Below are 5,697 nucleotides of genomic sequence, written 5' to 3' on the forward strand. Positions count from 1 at the left end.
AATTCCTATATCATCTCCCTCCCTCTCCCCACTCCCCCTCCCTGTTGACCTCCCCCCACTATGCTTCCCGTACCCACAGTTCCTTTTCCACTCTCGTTGCCTGTTTCGTTTGCCTTTGTTTCATCTCCCTAGCTTCTGTTTTTTAAACCAGTCCCTTTAACCTCTCATATAACAGTGGTTTGGATCTAATGAACTCTTTCAGTTTTATTTTGTCCTGGAAACACTTTCTCTGTCCTTCTATTCTGAATGACAGTTTCGCTGGATAGAGTATTCGTGGTTGTAGGTTTTGGATTTTCATTACTTTGAATATTTCTTGCCAGTCCCTTCTTGCCTGTAGTGTTTCCCTTGAGAAGTCAGCTGATAGTCTAATTGGGACCCCTTTGTACATAATTCTTTTCTTCTCTCTTGCTGCTTTTAAGATTCTCTCTTTATCTTTAATTTTTGACATTTTGATTATAATGTATCTTGGAGTGGTTCTCCCTGGGTCCAGTCTCTTGGGAACTCTCCTTGCTTCCTGGACCTGCATGTCTATTCCCTTCCCCAAGTCTGGGAAGTTCTCCTTTATTATATTTTCACTCAATTTTTCAAGTTCTAGTTCATCTTCCTCATTCTCTGGCAAACCAATGATTCTTATGTTGGGCCTTTTATAGCTGTCCCAGAGGTTTCTGATCCTCTCATTGTTGCTTCCTATTTCCTCTCGCTGCATTGGTTGACTGCTTGTTCCTTCTCCATATTCCAGTTTGTTGAAATGAACTCTGGATTCCTCACCATCTATCTCGTATGTGGTTTTGTTCCTTTCGTTATGAAAGTTTTTCGCTTCTTTCATATCTTTTTCCTGCTCTTTTGTGAATTCTGTAAGCCACCTGATAACAATGGCCCAGAACTGAGCCTCTGACAGGTTTCTTATCTGTTCATCTGTCAGGTTCTCTATCTGCTGTCTGGTGAGTTGTGCCACCGGGATCTCTATATTTGTCTGCCACATTTTGACAGATGCGTTTTGTTTTCCTGGGCTGGCTGTCGGGGGCAGTGCCTGTGTACGCGTCACAAATCAGCGACCGGCCGGCGCCTGCCTGTCCGCGACCTATTTCGCAGCCCTGTGGTGCTTTCTGTGGGGGCGGAGGTCCAAGATGGATTCACACAGTTATTCGGCTAGGAGACCGGGATCCGTCCTCCCGCCCCCCTGGGCCTCACTGTTCAAGGCGATGCTGCGGCTGCTCTCCCCAGCGCCCGGAGTCGCGCACGCCAGGGGCTTGATTGGAGTCGCGCACGCCAGGGGCTTGATTGCCTCCGGGATTTTTCGCCGCCCCGCCCGCCGCTCCGCAAACAGCTTTGCCTTCTTTAACTCTTACCTGCCCAAATGGCACCGCTGGTTTATAACTTCATATGTTGGGCTTCCGTGTAGTTTTATTTTCTGGAATTTCTAGTTATCCTTTGTTTTGGAGTAGTTGTATTCCTCTATAGTTGTAGAGGAAGACCTAGCGTGTCCGTCTAAGCCTCCATCTTGGCCGGAAGTCTCCAAAGATTTTATTAATATGATAGTTCAGATTAACAGTAGAGTAGGTGCCATAATTTCTAATATACATACTCCAGCAAATGCATTATCATTGATTGCTGTAGAAATTTAAAGAAGAAAAGGTGATGTGAGGCTAAAGTGAATACGTGGAAAAAGGACAATTTATGTAGGAAAATGGGAAGACCATGAAGAAAGTATCTGGGGAGAGGGTGGAAAGATTAAGTTGGAGCTCAATTGACGATAGTTTCAGTGTCTGGATGTAGTAACTGGGCATTAAGGAGCCATTTACTAGGATAGTAAAAAGGTCAAAACACTTATATTTGCTAAAATCTTAAGATCACGGTTTTAAAACTCAAATAACTAAAGAGAACATCTGTGGTATGTTAACTGATGTGTGAAAACAGTGAGTTTTCAGTTGAGTGTGGTAATGGTCAGGCATGTAGACTCTGCAGTCAGAATTGCTTAGATTTCCATCCCAGCTCTGCCACTTAATAGCCATGGGAAGTTATAGAGCTTCTCTCTGTCTTAGTTTTATGATCTGCGAAATAGGAGTAATATAGCATCTTTCTTATAAGGGTGCTGCAAAATTAAAAATGTGTCGATATATGTAAAGCATGTGTAATAGTCCTTCACACATAAAATTTATATAGATATAAGCTATTTTATCAATCATGTTATTTAAGTATTAAATACTGGATCCTAAGCTCCTATACAAAGTTAATAGAAACAAAAATTAAGTACCATCCTACACATGAATTCATATAGTATAAGCATCCAATATCACTGATAATAACACATTTGATCGAATATACCCTATCGCCCGATTATGATTCTGGGGTTACTTTTAGGTCAAAGTATGATCTGTGACCTGAAACCGCTGAACAAGGCTGAAACCTGTTCAGGCAAGGGTCAAACCCAGACCTTGACCTCTTTCGTAATGCTGTCTAATCAAAAGCTGGGTGAATGGCGGTGCCATGTGTTACATAACTCTTCTAGGTCCCTTTCAGGACACTGCACAAGGCTGCCTCCCTGAACACTGAGGAGAAGCTGATTCACTACACATTACAAATCAGCACATAGACAGAGGAACACAGCACTTTGTTCAAATAATTGTTTGTCGAATGGATGAAAAGCGACTTAAGCCATTAAAGTAACAATTAAGCTTCAGTTGTCCCTAGGCAGCCTCTTTGCCCTTCTAAATATCACATTTCATCTTGTGAACACAGACCTCCAAATGATAACAAAACAAGCACACAACATGAATTTTTAAAAGCCTTTGAAAACAATTCCCTAGCTTGTTGAAAAGTAGAGAGTGTTTTCTTACTTTTTTTTTTATTAGAATGTCTGACAATAGTTCTTTGTTTGTAACTAAAAATATAGCTGTATTTTTAGTGGTGTAGAATCAGATGTGACTCGTTTTTTTACTTTCACCTGAGGATATTTTTTCATTGCTTTTAGAGAGAGAGGAAGGGAGAGAGAGAAACATCAACGTGAGAGAGAAACATCTATTGGTTGCCTCCCCTATGCGCTCAGACAGGGGATCATATGCCTGGACTGGGGATGGAACCCGCAACCTAGGCATATGACCTGACCAGGAATTGAACCCACAACCCTTTGGCTATGAGACGATGCTCCAACCAACTGAGCCGCACCAGCCAGGGCTAAATGTGATTCTTATTTTTATATAATCCAGATAGTTCCAGGCAAGATTTTGCTTACCATACACTAATTTGGGAAGAATTATTTTAGAGATAAAACTTACCACTGAACTTGATGAAATGATTTCTTAAACAAAGAATCTATAGATTATAATGTTGACTTGATTTTTAAATTATGGTTTCATTGGACATAAACATTGATTTCATGCATTAGATTAGAAATTGGTTTTCCTAGACTTCTTTCTCTGAACTATTTTAAAATTGAATACTAAGTAGGCAAAACATTCTATAAAACTTATTTTCCTAAGGAATTTACACTAATTAACTCAGTTTTTTCCTTTCAACACATTATATTAACTCCTTTACATAAATGTACTTCTTTTATCTTCACGACACCTATTATATTGTTATTTAACCCATTTTTCAGATGGGAAACTGAGCCACAAAGAACCTAGTAAATTAACTCTATCAAGGGATAGAGTTGGGATTCGATTAAAGGTACCATGTATTCCAGAGCTTTGCTGTATACTTTGTTCTGAAGAAACAGTGCTTCTTTGAGGAATGTACTTAACACAGCAATAAATCAGAGTGAGGTCATGCAAATTAGTAACCCATAACTAATCTACGGAGGACAGGGAACACTGCCACTGACCTCGTTAGCACTGAGCCTACCCAACCAGTTGCTGTCCCCAGATTTTTTCAGACAGTATAATCAGAATGCCTTATCTACTTGCAGAGCCATCGAAGCTTTGCATTGTTAGTCCAGCCCTCACTTTCTACTGACTGACACTGAACTGTCCTTCAGGTACTGAGGCAGTGGACAAAGAAAGGGTTCTATGGATGATAAAAAGGGGTTCTATGGAACGTAACCTCACAGGATAATCTGATCATAAGTTCCTAACTGGATAGTTATACATACCCCAGGCATGTAACTTTTAGTAAAAGGCTTATCTTTGCCTAAGCAAGTCCTGTTCATTATTTCTGTGCATCCAGTTAAATGCTTATTTGAAATGCCTCTTCTTAGAGCCCTGCTACGAAAAGTGACCACCCTCAAGGGAACACATAATCTCATTAATTACCGTGAAATCCAATCCAAGTTTTGCTTCTTCTCACCTTTGTGTAATCGTTCTTATACCCCCTCCCTAATTTCAAATGCATAAAAAAATTTTTTTAAATCCTGAAAAACCATTATTCTTTGGAGTATTTGAGATCTTGCACCTCAGAAAATATCATCATTTTGGCTCAAATAAACATTTGTAAAAATTCTCTAGAGCTTTGGATATTCTTACATCGACAAAGCAATTCATTTACTTATTCAGCAAGCAATCAACAAAGATCTCTTAAACACCACATGCTTCTAGGCACTAGAAATGCCATCATGAATCACAAAGATTCCTATGCTCAAGGACATTGTAGTAAATTTGTGAACACAGAAAATAAATTTGTAAATATTGATATGTTTCAATATCAATATTTATTCATATTATCTTGAGAGTTAGATATAGGATTTCTGGGGCAGGGACAAACACTTTGTACTTACTGGTAAAAACCGCATCAGTTCTGTTGATCCCAATTTTTCCCCCTTCAGGGGTGATGCAGTGAGAGCCAGATGTCGCCTTATACTTACTGGGATCTGTACTATAGGGGAAGAACCCCTCAAAAACCTGAGAGTTAATCTAGAAGAGGAATAGCTGTTCTTATTTTTTCCTTTATGTGACAGTGAGAAAAAACTTTGCTCCTCTTCTGAGAAAGATTAAGAATTCTAGGATCTTACCCTTCGGATTATAACAAGTTTTTCTTAGTTTACAGTTCTCGGAATGTCTTCATACCTCAAAGTCTTATCATCCCTTGAAACAAGCACGCATCTCCAAAGAAGCAAGTCTCTTACTATCTATTTAGTTATGGTTAAGTTTCGAGATCTGTCCTTCAATGGTAAGTCCTGGCAAAAATTTTCCCAGAAAGCCCTAACTATGCAGACACATAAACATATTCACTTCTTGACAATTAGGAAGAAGATAGTGGACTTTCACACAGGAAACATTCACAATGCCACGGAAAAGTAAAATAGGATGTAATCTACTCTATGGTGGGGAAGAGGTGAGAGTCATGGCAGATATCCCCGATGAGTAATATTTAGCCTGAGGCATGGGGAAGAAGGGAATAATTAGCAAAAAGCAAAGCTAGTGGAGGTGGGGTAAGAGGGGTAACACACAGAGGGTATAACATGTGGGTGATTCTGGCAAGTAACTGAATGATGGTTTCAGTAAAATGAAAAAAGTGTTATGCAGCTGATACTTGGAATAGAAATGAAGCTAGTAGGTAATGACATTGGAGATGTAAGTAGAAACAAAACCATGGAAGGCTTAGTAAACCTTGAACATTTCTTGTACAATCTGACAATTTCATGGAAGACATGAAAAGTGTTTAGATGGGGATAGTAGCATGGTTTCTGGTTGTTATTTTAAAAAGTCAGTTGGAGCTACAGTATGTAGAATGTATCTGATTGAAAACAGAATGAAAAATTGG

The sequence above is a fragment of the Furipterus horrens genome, unplaced genomic scaffold (assembly GCF_987537825.1).
Source record: "Furipterus horrens unplaced genomic scaffold, mFurHor1.1.pri manual_scaffold_9, whole genome shotgun sequence".
NCBI lineage: Eukaryota > Metazoa > Chordata > Mammalia > Chiroptera > Furipteridae > Furipterus > Furipterus horrens.